The sequence below is a fragment of the Ictidomys tridecemlineatus genome, chromosome 13, assembly GCF_052094955.1.
Source record: "Ictidomys tridecemlineatus isolate mIctTri1 chromosome 13, mIctTri1.hap1, whole genome shotgun sequence".
NCBI classification, from domain to species: domain Eukaryota; kingdom Metazoa; phylum Chordata; class Mammalia; order Rodentia; family Sciuridae; genus Ictidomys; species Ictidomys tridecemlineatus.
Window position 1 is genome coordinate 13,952,939 of NC_135489.1, and position 13,513 is coordinate 13,966,451.

At 45.3% G+C, this 13,513-nt stretch overlaps 1 protein-coding gene across 4 annotated transcripts in view; it reads left to right on the top strand.

The window, feature by feature from the left end:
* Rnf152 (ring finger protein 152) overlaps nucleotides 1-1,997 on the top strand; it is a 71,992-nt gene extending 69,995 nt beyond the window's left edge. For all 4 annotated transcript variants that reach the window (XM_078029930.1, XM_078029929.1, XM_078029932.1 and 1 more), the window contains one exon: nucleotides 1-1,997. This exon is cut by the window's left edge and continues 6,243 nt beyond it. The gene's annotated coding sequence lies outside the window, so the exon portion shown is untranslated.
* The last annotated feature ends 11,516 nt before the right edge of the window (nucleotides 1,998-13,513 follow it).

A 13,513-nucleotide genomic window follows, 5' to 3' on the forward strand; every position in this document is an offset into this window, starting at 1 on the left:
TAGATGTTAATTTCTTAACAATTGCTATCAGCTGCACTCATGTCAAACCAATTACCTTTGGGAGTAAGCTCTTCAGACTTCTCAGAATATTTGAAAAGTTGGGTTCTACTACGTTTATTTTGTTGGAAAGCCATTGATCACTGAGGGACATAAGCAAGTGGGGCATTTTAATTTCTGTCCCTTAGAGAGCTTACGTTTGGCTCTGCTTGAGGGGTCAGGACGAGGGGTCAGGACGGCGCACCATTGCTCCTGAACTTCTACAGTGTGGCTCCCATTTCTGCACAAGTTTCCTTGCTCTGTCTGGCCAATGATCTTTTGGTTTTTTCTGGAGTCAACTGCCTGGGATATCCCACTGTGTAAATCTTACTTATGATGTAGTGGTGCTTGAAAACACCTGTTCACTGAATTTTATTCTAATCTAAGGGTTTTGATACCATTCATTTTATGATACTTTTAGGGACAATCAATAATTATAGCCAAGTACCGAGGGGCTTCCTGAGATCTCCCACGGTATGCCTGTTCTTTGTTTTTGCAGGAATTTTTTTTTCTTTTTATCTGTCCCTGTTCTTCCAAACCACTGTTCTGAATTCATCACCCTGAGACGTGGGGCGAGGAGTCCGTGGGAAAGTCTATAATCTCCCTGAGGTGTGTGTGATCGGGTTAATCTAACAAGAGGGATGTTTAGTTTTCAATTTGACTTTTACTTTTTGAGAATCCAGAAGGAGGTGGTTGGGTATGGTGCAGAGAGAGAGCGTGGGATGTAAAAAGGGAGAGCTGTGACAGATGCCCCTACAGGGGAAGTTGCTATATCTCTCAGTAGTGAGGGGACAGTTGCTGTGGTCTTACACTGTGCTGGATTGGCTGGGAGAGAACCCAGCTGTTAAATGGACCCTCCTTGGGTGAGGTAGAGAAGGCCTTGGGTCTGTATGGAGGGAAAATCTGTCATACAGATAACTGCAAAACAAGAAATGGGCACTGAAGGTCAGTCGTGGCAGAGGCCAGCTTAGGACAACTGGGATAACTTGGTCAAGCACAAGCTGCCGTTATAGTGTGGACTCTGAATTCAGTCTCTCCCCCCCCTTCCATCTTTTGGTCTCTCTGTCTCTGCGGCTCTCATTAGTTGAAGATGAACCCATGCTCAGCTGATGGGAGGCTCCAGGGAGGCCCCATTTTTTCCCGTCATCCTCTACAATGCTCTCAGGTTGGGTGGTCAGTGCTCTGGACAGTACAGATCTGCTCTAGACTTGTGGCTGATTCAGTGCAAACGCGAATCTTCTGAACTGCAGAAGGCAGTGCCCGAGTCTGTGGCTCTACATTGACCTGAGTATCTTACTTCCGAGAGTCACTTAACCTCCTAGAGAATCTTAAGACTGTTGGGAAAGTTGGTTGAAGACTGTTTTGGTCTCCATTCTGGTGGTTGTCGTTTATTATATTTATTCCTTCCGCCACTTGTCCATGTCTGTCTCACTTGACAGTCACAGGTGTGGAAGCTGGTTTCCATCTGGGTAGTCACACTGCTGCCCAGGGTACCTTCCCTTCCGAGAGCTCTGCTGGTGGGTTCCCTGGGCCCCTGGGTAACAAATGGCTAGATTAATGCTGCCCGGAGGCTGTTAACCAGTCCTTGACATGTTTTATTTACAATTATGTGGATTATTTATTTTAGGAGCTTTTCTTTTAAGGGGCCAAATCGCCCTACAGATAAATGAGCTGCTGGGCCACGTAGAAAATATTGTCCAAATGTTGCCAAATATTGACTTCGTAAAGGGGATATCAAGCTGCTGTTGATAAATCTGAATGTCTTAAAAGCATTCTTGCTTGCTCTCTCTGTTATAGATGGTGTCTTAGCCAGTCCTGAGTTTTTCCAATGAATCCAATTTTAATATATGGTATTTTTGTATGCCAAACTGGTGTCTTGTCCTTTGTATATGTGCTAATGTTGATTTTATGACTACTGTTGAAACACATTTGCTATGATTAAAATTCAAAATGATTTCAAATAGACTCACTCATTGTTTTTCCCCTATCTTTTTGTCTGTCTGTCTCTGCGGCTCTCTTCCTCCTCTCCCCATCCCCCCCCCCAACACACACACACACACACACAGTTCGCTCAGGTTTTTATCATCAATTACTTGAAGAATTTTAATAAATGTGGGTAATAGAGCAACAAGGGACTCCTGAGCTGAGGGTTTCAAGCGGAGGTGACTTCCTCCCAGAAGCTTAAGAGTTTGTAATGAATAAACCAAAGCTTGTTTTGGCAGCCTGGGGTTCTCGGGGTTCCTGATGCTCACCCCCCACCCCGTTCATCTTCCACTGTTGAGAAATGACACAGCACGCCTCGGCCCCAGGTGGACCTCCCGTTGGGCTGTGTATAAGACAACTTCACGCATCTCTTGGCTCTGAGTCTAGAAAGATCCTTCCTTAAATGTTTTCATCAATAGGACAGAGGGTGTTTGGGGAGTTCTTCTTTCGTATTGGGGAAAGAACCCAAGGCGTTTCATTATTGAGCCACATCCTAGCCTTTGGTATGTGTAGGGGGTACTGGGATTGAACTCTGGGGCACTTGACCACTGAGCCACATCCCCAGCCCTATTTTATATGTTATTTAGAGACACGGTCTCACTGAGTTGCTTAGCGCTTTGATTTTGCTGAGCTTTGAACTCAGAATCCTCCTGTCTCAGCCTCCTGAGCTGCTGGCCCAGCCTTTTCTTATTTTGAGGCAGAGCCTGGCTAAGTTGCTTAGGGCCTTGTTAGGTTGCTGAGGCTGACTTGAGCCCTCCTGTCTCAGCCTCCTGAGTTGTTGGGATTATCCACCTGTACTACTGTGCTGGGCTGGGAGCTCTGGTAAAAAGCATCTTGTCAGAGCTGGGGTGTGGCTCAGTGGTGGAGCCTGCTGTGTGTGAGACCCTGGGCTTCATCCCATCAGTGCCAAGAAGGATAAAAAATTTTTAAATAACTGATCACAATAACAGATTTCAATTCGGTTGAACAGGTCACCTCATCCTCATTAAGGGGTTATCAACGATCTGATATTCCTGGGTGCTGGTATAAACATGCTCTGGCTCTGACTGGAAAAGTTTTGAATCGCCCCCATCGTTTTAAAACTGAGGTGTCCCTGTGATTCAGCACCCACTTCTTATACTAAAAAAGCAAACTTTGTGTTAGGAATTCTAGATTTTGAAAGTGTGAAATTTATTTTGCATATTCCTGGTGCACCATCATGGGACGGGGTGGGCAAGGGTCCCCCCTCTAGCATCTACTGCTCCCACTTGAACTTTTCTCTCAGCCAGAGACGTCAACCTGAAGAAGGCAGAGGCTGTTTAGGGCAGGTAAATGCCTGGATCAGCTCCCCGAACTGGGAACAGATGGTGCGTCTGGTCTCATCTAGAGCTTGCTGGTAGTTGATGAGGACAGGATGAAGGCCTAGGGGTCCCGGGGAGCCCCGCAGGTGCATCCTGCCTGGAGATGCCCACGTTGGCAACCTCTTCAAATGACACTACTGGGTGGCACAGATTTCTGCATCTAGATGTCGGGTTGGAAGGCAGGGGCGCGCCAGCTCTGGAACCCTTCCCTCCAGGCCCCGCCCTGCAGAGGAGGAGCACCTGGCAGCCGTGAAAGGTCGGGCAGGGGAACAGGGGGTAGAGAGTGTCACCAGGTCCTGCAGTCACTGCGAGCCACCCCTGCCCTCCATTCATACATGTCACATGCTCCAAGTACTAGGACAGGTTTCCTGAAACAAAAGCCTGTCTGTCTGCCAACGCATTCTTCAGGCTTTCGTTCCAGTGATTGTTCTTGGCTGCGTGACGTTAGGCTGGGCGAGTGGCTGATGGGGGGAAAAGGGACCAGTTATGGAATTAAGGCTGAGCCTCTGCTTTTCTTTTTATAGGTTCGAAACTTTAGCACAATTCTATTTGACCCAGAAAATGATACAGCTATAATTGGATTAGACCTCTCTCACACCCCCCCCCAAAACTGCTTGTTTCCCATAGCCCCATCTTTCCTCGCTCCATTCTGCAGAGCTTGGGATCATTTGTTTTGATTACCTTTATTTGAAGCAATGAATATAGAGAAGTGTTATTGTGTGTGCGCATGCGTGTGTGTGCATATCCGTTTATGTACACACACGAGCATTTCACAGGCTCTTGGCATAGATTTTTAAGTTTAAAAGGGTAAAGATCTTCAGAGAGAGAGAGAGAGAGAGAGAGATATCAGAGTAAGGAAAGCACTCTGATTTGGCTCCAAAGAGAGGATTGTTGAAATGGAATCATGAAGAAAATTAGAAGGAAGCACCCTTTGATCCTTTTGTTCTTCACCGGAGTCCCCCACTCATCACCGGCACTAGGAATGCAGAGTGTATCTTGTTCAAGATGGCAATGGTCCCTCCCCATGCAGGGGACAGAAAGTACTAACTTACCCCCCTCCACAAGGTTCAAGGCTGTGACTCCTGTAATAAAAGGTGGATTAGTGAGAAGCACATAGCAAAGTTCTGTAATACTAGTTTTAGGGGACACAGCAGAAATGAAGACCCTGGGCTGGGTGTCATTCAGCAGTGGAGCATGTGCCAAGCCCTGGGTCCCTTCCCAGGGTTGGAGGGGGTGTGAATGAGAACCAAGGACCCAGGGAAAACCGCGGGTGCTGACGGGTAGTCGTGCACAAGTGTGATTGTAGGAGAGAAGGGAAAGCACTGGTGGTAACAGGAAACACAGCACGTTCCGTTTAGATCCCTCCTGGAGACCTGTGTGGCAGGTACAGGCTGGGACCCTGTCACAGGAGGCTCTTCAGAACGCACGGTGAAGGTCAGTGTGACCTTCCTAGGTTTTACCGCCCACTTCATGGAAGAGGACGAGAGGACTGTTTCCATGGCTGGCTGCAGGAGAGTGGGTGGGAGAAGAGCAAGACACCCTCCTGCTCCTGCCGTGTCTTCAGCTTCCCTCGGTTCCAGAACCCTCAGTATGCCACGGGGTCACATTTGGAGCACTATGTTCTGAGCGATTCATGGAGGCCTTAGAGTCTGGCGGGAAATGCAGGCATCGGTGACAATAAACAGGTTTTCATCCCTGCACAGAGCTACGGAGCATCTGAATGCATGCACGGGCAAGAGGCCCGCTCCCCTGGTTCGGGTAAGGAGTATAATCAGAAAAGGATTTCTGGAGGAAGTGGCTTCTAGGATAAGACCTGCAGGGTGAGTTGGGGTTAGGACTGTTTCTGGAAACATGTTCAAGAGGGAAAATGAGAGAAGGAATGTGCTGTCTGCTTCTCCTGTTAGGCTTCCCGTCATTCATACTTTGTCTTGTGCCAATGACGCGCCATTGAAGTCGTGTCACCATTGCTCGGAGTCCCCAAAAGTACCTGTCACTCTGGTCTGAGTGTTTGCTTCTGCCCCCAATTTACATTTTGATCAGATCTTGGATTCGTGCCCTTATACAGTGGGCCCCGCAAGCTGCCTCACCCTCTTCCACTATGTTGGGATGCTACTGAGAAGGTGCCATCAGTGAACCAGGACCGGCCCTCGCCAGAGACCGAATCTCCCAGCACCTTGATCTTAGGCTTCTCAGCATCCAGAACTGAGAGAAACAGATGTTTTGTTTATAAGCCACCTAGTTTGTGGTATTTTGTTATAGTAGCCCAAACAGACTGAGGCATCCATAAAAAAACAAAAAACGTTTTACTAAAGCGCAGCCATGGGGGCTATTTCACAGGGAGCTACTATATCATAAGGCATAACTGCCTGCGTAACCGGCTCTACCACGGGCATTTTGCCTTATATAACACGATCTTATGTCTTTCTGACCATGTCCTGAACAGAAGAAAAGAATGGGTGGAAACTTGTGCTCTCAGTTTCTGAATAAAACAGACTCAGGGTCCAATATTGCTGACATGGGCTACGGATAAATCTTGAAGGTTCGGCACTTTCCAAGCTGTTTTGAGGTAACATATTATATTTAAAAAAGTGTTTTGTGGTTAAATAAACTGGGGAAATACTGGGTTGAACAGTTTTTTAAATTATAGAATTTTGCAGAGTCTTTAATTTTGTATATTAACTAGTGTTCTCTAGAGAAAACAGTGGGCAGGTGTGTGAGGAGAGAGAGGGAGAAAACGGGGGTGGGGGGTATGATTTTAAGGAATTGGTTTATGAAATTGTGGAGGTGTAAGTCCAGAATCACCATAAGTCAGCAAGCTGGAGACTCAAGGAAAAGATGACGTTGCAGGTGGAGTTCAAATTCTTCTAGTCTCCTGGAAGAATTCTCTTTCTTAAGGGGGATCAGTCTGTCTTCTTCTTAAGGCTTTCGACTAGTTAGATGAGGCTCACCCACACTACCAAATGTGATTTTCTTCACTCAAATTCTACTGATTTAAATGTTAATTACATTTAGAAAATATCTTTACAGCATTTTAGACCAGCATTTAACCAAATTATCATATAAAATTAACCATCATGGGGGGCAAAAGAACATAGAATGCTTGTTTGATCCCCAGTATTGAACATCAAACAAACCAAAAAAATATATATATTACAATATACTAAAGGCCTGGCAAATCTCTAGAAAGGGAACATAATAAACATTGCTTTCTCTCAATTTATTTAAGTAGAAAAATCCACCATTTTCAGAATGTCGATTAACATCTATTAAAACTTAGTTGGGAGAATCTTGACGTTTAATGATGATTATTCAGTTTTTCCCCATTTATTTTTGTGCTGAAGCAATCATCAAAGCCTTGCCCCAAACAAAAGAAAACAACAACAACAACAAAATGTACATTTTCTTTTGGGGGGAGTAGGATTAAACCATTAGCTCATGTTTGCTTTTTTGATTCCAAAACAATATCATGTAAATATAAAATAACCGAATAATTGCATTTGATTTACCTTAATGGTATCTTGTAAGTAATTTGCAAGTTAAAGTCATGCATTGCATGAATTACCAAAGAAGTGTTGTCACATAAGAAAATTATGGGGGGAATATACATACATCTGCTTTAGCAATAAGGGTATGGATGATTCACACTTGAACACATTGCATGCATATCAGAGTCTAGTTTTGGAAAATTATAGCCTAAAAATTCATAAATATTCATTACTACATATTGTGGGGTTAAAAACAACCCATAACAAACTAAATTGATTATGATGAGCAAAAGCAACAATAATTTGTTATTAAGCAGCAAGAAGAACAGCAATTAAAAAACACGATCAATTCAAAGCAGTACTACTAATAAGTATCTTTCACCAAATGGTGGGAATGTCAACTATTTGCATATGCACTTGTGCAGGAGGATTCTTGCAATGTCACTAAAGCTATGAATTAGTAAAATACTGAATTAGAGCCATCTCTATACTCCATAAATATTTTTTGAAAGCACTAATTTGATTTTAAAAGTGCCAAATTTAGCAAAACATGAAGGCAATTATTAATGGGTTGATCTCATTCAGGCATTTAAGAAAAAGTTTTTGGTGGGCAGTCCATTAGGCAGAACCTTTAGCTCCCACCTCCACCCCAGTGAGCAGAGAGCCACACTTCAGAACCACTGCCCAGAGGATTAGGTGAACAAAAAGGAACTTATGAACATAAACAAGACACATACATTTAAAATAAATCCATTTTCTATTTGTTTCTTTCTTGCTTGCTGTAGATGGACACAATGCCTTTATTTGTTTTTATGTGGTGCTGAGAATTGAAGCCAGTGCCTCACACAAGCTAGGCTAGTACTCCACCACTGAGCTACAACTCCACCCTCTATTTCATTTTAATAGGAATAAATTTCACAGAATGAAATCAATAGTTGTAATATTTACTTTCAAATATGAGCAATATATGGGCAATATAAGGACTGTTTATGCTTCTATAAATTCCAATCCATTTTTATACCAGTTTATGAAAAACTCTCTCTCTCTCTCTCTCTCTCTCACACACACACACACACACACACACACACACACACACACACATTATGGCCTGAAATGTAAATTACTTTGCCAGGTTTCTGTTCTCGTGACTAAAAGGCTCAGGGGTCACTCTAGTTAAACTGGGCTGACTGGGCTGCAGGAAATAACCACAAAGAGACACAAATACCTTTTTCTTTGGGGTCGCTGTGACGGCTCCTCTGACCTTAAGGGTCTGCAGAAAGAGAGAGAGAGAGAGAGCACGTGCTGACCCCTTTTATTGAGGAGAAGCTATTCAAATGAGGCAAGGGGTCAGGTTTCAGGGGGCTGAGTCTATCTTCATGATGTCCACTGTCAGCAGGTTGACTGACACCTGGGTAGGCCACACCCAAGGGCACAGTAAGAGAAGGGGACACACACAAGGCACTTCCATGAAAGATTCTACCCTAAACAGGGCAAGGGGTTCTATTACAAAGGAACAGGTGAGCATAGCTTCACCCATGGGCTGTAGCAAGACACACCCATTTCTGTGACTGAGCGCCTCAGCACCCAGCTGGGGAGTGTAACTCAGTCACCTGTAAGGTTGGCCTCCCACATTACTTTGAACCTGTCCGTTTTTATGTGTTTTAAGGATGTAATCTCTCACAGTGTGTTGGTTAAGTACCTTCTTAAATGTCAGCCCCACCCCACCATCCAGGGCATACCTCCTTTTTTTTTTTTTTTTTTTAATTTTTTTTAGTTTTAGGTGGACACAGTATCTTCATTTTTATGTGGTTCTGAGGATCGAACCCAGTGCCTCATGCATGCTAAGCGAGCACTCTACCACTGAGCCACAACCTCAGCCTGCATACCTCCTTCTTAACTTCATGTCGGATAACCAAGAAATGGTCCCAATTTCATTCCATACCATCCATCCCTCAATCTTGGGAAAGATAAAATTCACTCCAAAGGGAAATGATTGTGCCTTCTGAAGTGTCAGCCCAGATCCACTAGCCTTTTACAGAGAAAGTGGCTGGTGGTTTTGATCTGTATGGAGATGGCTATTAATTTCAGGATGACTTCTGTTTACATAAAATGGAAAAATGGTGTTTTGCTTGAAAAAAAAATGGGACAGACTGAATATTTCAATGTTAGAGTGCCACAGAGTTAGTGATTGTGGGGTTAGATAGGGAAGCCTTCCTGCAAGACGTGTGGAGCTAGGTGCCACTCTCAGGAGGACCTGCTTTCCTTCCTGCCTGGCATCTGTCCCCAATAAACTGCATTGGACCGCACTTTGCACTCACCATTGCACTCCACAGCCTGCTGCTCAATGAGCCTGAGCTGTCTTGTCTGCTGAGCTCATTCAGGGACTTCAGGCTCCCAGTGCACTGACAGTTTTGGAGTATGAGGCTTGGTTGGGACTCTCTTTGCAGGTCTCATCATTTTTTTGCACTTAGAGTTTTGCTTTGCTGTGGAGAGTAGCTCGCTTTCTCCTTCCTGCCCATCAAACCCATTTTAATGAGCTGTTCCTGTTCAGCTGTCTTCTTGCAATAAAGTCATATCCTTTTCTCAAAATGTTCATACCCAAGGCTGATCAGCTGGACAACTCTGCCTGTTAATCAGAATTAACTGATGTCAAGATCTGCCGACCCTCTGGCTTTGACCACCCACAGGTGTGCATTTCCCAGAATCCATAGATTTGAACACACGACCACACTCCATCCTGTTATGTTAATTATGGTTTGTGTGGGGTGGGGAGGGAGGGAGGAGACAGGGCCTGGACTAGGGTGAAGCAGGTAAGGTACCCAGGGTGGAAATCTAGAGGGGAGCTCAACCTCTGAGAAGCCTGCTGTCCACACCCTAGTCTCACTCTGCGAGGGGGTTCAGGATAGAAGAATGAGCATGCATGCTGTCCTTCCTGAAGCTGGATCAGAAGTAAGATCAGCTACACCTCATTGGTTTCCCTAATAATTGCCAACACCGTCTTCCAAACTAGTGGTGCTCAGTGAATACCGTATATGCCAGAGTATCAAATGACCCAAATTACAAGGTGATCATCGTAAATTCTCATTTCTAAAAGAGGAAAACGTGACTTAGGCCAACTTGAATATATAAACTTGTAGAGACAGATGCCACATGTCCACTTTAAATAGAACTCACTTGTGTGTTTTAAACCTTCTTTACGTACTTCTTAAGTAAACCAATTCTATCAGATGACCTCTATAAAAAAATCTAGGAAACTAGCAGTTTCCTCCTATTATAGTGGAACCTGATTTATAGGGTTGTTGTGAGGATTAAAAAAGTTAATGCAGAAAAAGAATTAAGGTGGGGTATAGCTCAGTGGTAGAGCAAGTGCTTAGCATCTGTGAGGCCCTGGGTTTAATCCCCAGCACCAAATGCAAGGAAGGAAGAAAGCAGGCAGGCAGACAGGCAGGAAGGAAGACTTGGGGCAGGGCAGTGCCTGGTAAGTTGTGAAGTCTCAACAAGGATTGCTACATGACATTGTGTGTGTGTGTGTGTGTGTGTGTGTGTGTGTGTGTGTGTGTGTGTGTGGCATGCATGTGCACATATTTGTAGTCCATGTGTCTAACCTGAGTAGAACTTTGTTGTTCAAATTTAATGACCCTCACAATGGGAAAGGCAATAATGATGTGAATCGGGGCTGCTTGCTGCTTTCTGAGGCATAACGTTTCTTTTTATGTGATTTTTTGTGTGGTACTGGGGGTTGATCCCAGGGACTTGTGCATGCCCTCCAGCAGTGCTCTACCGCAGAGGCACTGCCCAGCCCCTGGGGGGCCGTACTGGGAGGGAAACAGCCTTCCGTTCCCTTTGGGCATATGCGGAGTAAACAGTATTTATCAAGTAGCAAACTCACTGACTCCACTTGAAAGGACCTGCTTTCAAATCTCAACGGAGGTTCTGGGGACAGAGGCTGAAGTGAGGCTTCAGAAAAAGGCCGTGGGGAGACAAAGCCTCAAGAACAACAAAGCCAGTTCTCTGTGCAGATATGACTCTCTTTCTTGAATTTTTCATGCCGTTTGAGTGAGTTTCCCCTCCCCCTCCTTCTTACTTTCCCTCAAATAAGAAGCCCGTTTCTCATTTCATTACCATCTCCACTTTACTCTTCAAGACTGAGTGACTTTAGAAACGTCTAATTCAACTGGATTTATTTGAGACTCTCGGGAACTAATTTATTTATTCCATTTATTTTTACAGCATGCCCATTACCCAGGGATTCTGGGCACATATAAATGATCTGCTGGGGGCTGCCAAACAAGAGCTGGTGATGGATGGAGAGCGAGCCCAGCCCAAAACATCAGTCAGAAGGGCTCCTCCCTTCCAGAAGGGCCTGGCCAAGCAGCTTGAGCTGGCAGATTGGGTTGTGGCATCTTAGGCTCACAGGCTGCTGGCCTTTTTATTGACACCGACAGCCTGAGCCGCTCTGCTCAGCCCCAGGGCGAGGATGGAGCTGGGGAGGGAAGGGGAGGGCTGCTGGCCTGCTCTGCAGAGGTGCGGGTTCTTTCCCTGGGGGGACATTAGTTTAGTGATTCACTGAGGGGAAGGCTCTGGGGCTGATAATTGGGTGTCCTTGAAAGGTCTCTAGGAGTCTTGACCTGGATTCAAGGAGGAAAAAAGAAAAACTGCTAGTTCCCACGAAGGAGGGAAAACCGAGTGGAGGGGCTTCGGATTCCCCCGGAGGAGGCCACACTGACTTGGAAGGGATAGAAAGGAACGCTTTTGCCCTTCTTTCTTTGAAGTCCCTCCTCAGCTAAGCTGGAGGTTTTGGTGGCCTCTCTCTGGGTGGTTCAGGGAACAAATGGTGACTTGGCTTTCTTTAGGGCTGTTCCCTCTGCCAGGTGTGCCCACAGGCTGTTCTTTGTCTTCACGAGTTCCATGGGATGGAGTGGCTGGTTTTTAAGAGGCTCCCTCAACAACATGGCTTTGAATGGGCCTCTCAGGCCAAAGTGCTTTCCAAATGGAAAATATTATTACGGGAATAATCCCTTTACAGCAGTAAAATACAGACCCGGTCTTAAGAACATGGATGGAATCAGCCAGATTTAACTCTGAATGGAAAATATTTTTTTGGACAAGTAAGCCTGGGAGCAACAAATAAATATGTACTTAGCAAGAGGTGGGAGAAGTGACCTTGGCCTTTTAGAAGGCGCTTGTGTTGGGACATGGGAGAGTGGAGGCACCCGACAGAGTCACTGCCTGATAACAGGCTGAGAGAGCACGCACCTCTGGGCTCCCACCGCTGCAGAGAAGCCTAAAAGCAAATTAAGCCTAAATAGGTCACCAAATGCTTTTTGGTTTTCTCAGTGATGGAGACAGATCGTCATGGCGCTGTTAGCCTTTCCATCTGATGCAGAAATTTTATCCAGGCTGTGGGAGGAGGCAGAGGCCTCCTGCCAGGCCCCATGAGTCTCCCTTATTCACTGTGCCAGAGTCATGTCTGTGTACAAGTAGAGGCACCGCTTACTTAAAAACAAACCAGAGGGCTGGGGATGTGGCTCAAGCGGTAGCGCGCTCGCCTGGCATGCGTGCGGCCCAGGTTCGATCCTCAGCACCACATACCAACAAAGATGTTGTGTCTGCCGAGAACTAAAAAATAAATATTAAAAATTCTCTCTCTCTCCTCTCTCACTCTATCTTTAAAAAAAAAAAAAATTAAAAAAAAAAAAAAAACAGAAGCGGGGTGACTGGTGAGGCTGAGGCAGGGGGATTGCAAGTTCAAGGCCAACCTGGGTAACTTAGATTCTGTCTCAAAATTAAAAATTAAAACGGCCAGGGACATAACTCAGTGGTAGAGTGCCCCTGAGCTCAATCCCCAGTACCACAAAAACTAAATAAATGAATAAGAAAAATAAAGATAAACTAGAAACAGTCCTGCGTTCTTTCTAGGTTGCCAGGCCATTGTGTCTCCATCGATAACTCTGAGAATTCTAAAGCCTGCCAAAATTTGGGCTTTCTTTGAAAACTTTCATTCCCATGTCTGACGACCCCCTACGTGGAACCCACTCACATTTCCTGGGGCGGCATAAAAAGGGAAGGTGTTTGAGCTGAATGATAGCAGTTCAAATGGGTGGGGAGTGGGTATACCTGGGCCGAGTAGGAAGATTGGGGTCGGCCTAGGCTTTGCTGACTCTATAGCCATGGGGCAAATGAATTCACCTCCCTGAACCTCAGCTTCTTTATCTGTAAAACAGGGTCAATAAAGCCTTCTCTTCCTGACATTGCTACTCAGGGGATCAAGCAAGAGAATGAAGCCTGTGCAATGCTTCAGGAACTGAAATGTATAACCTTAAGTTAAACCAAATGCTTCAGTTAACGGCCAGTGACAGGATCCACCCTAAAGACTGATAAAAGACTCGCTGTCTTTATTTCTTTTTTCTAGGTCCTATGGCCACTCCCTGGTTTAGATGCTCATCAGAAGGTTTAAGTCACTCCCAACCAGTGTCCCTCCCACCTGCTCTCTCCATCACCTGATTGTCACTAAAGTTAGGGTGTTCTTTCAAAAACCACAGACTCTGAGCATGCCCCTTCCTTGGCTCCAACTTGTCAGTAACACCAGGGATGCTCGTGAAACTCCCCCTACCTACCTCTCCAGTCTGTTTTTAGGTGCCAGCAGGGTCAAAGTGTTTTAGTGCCCCA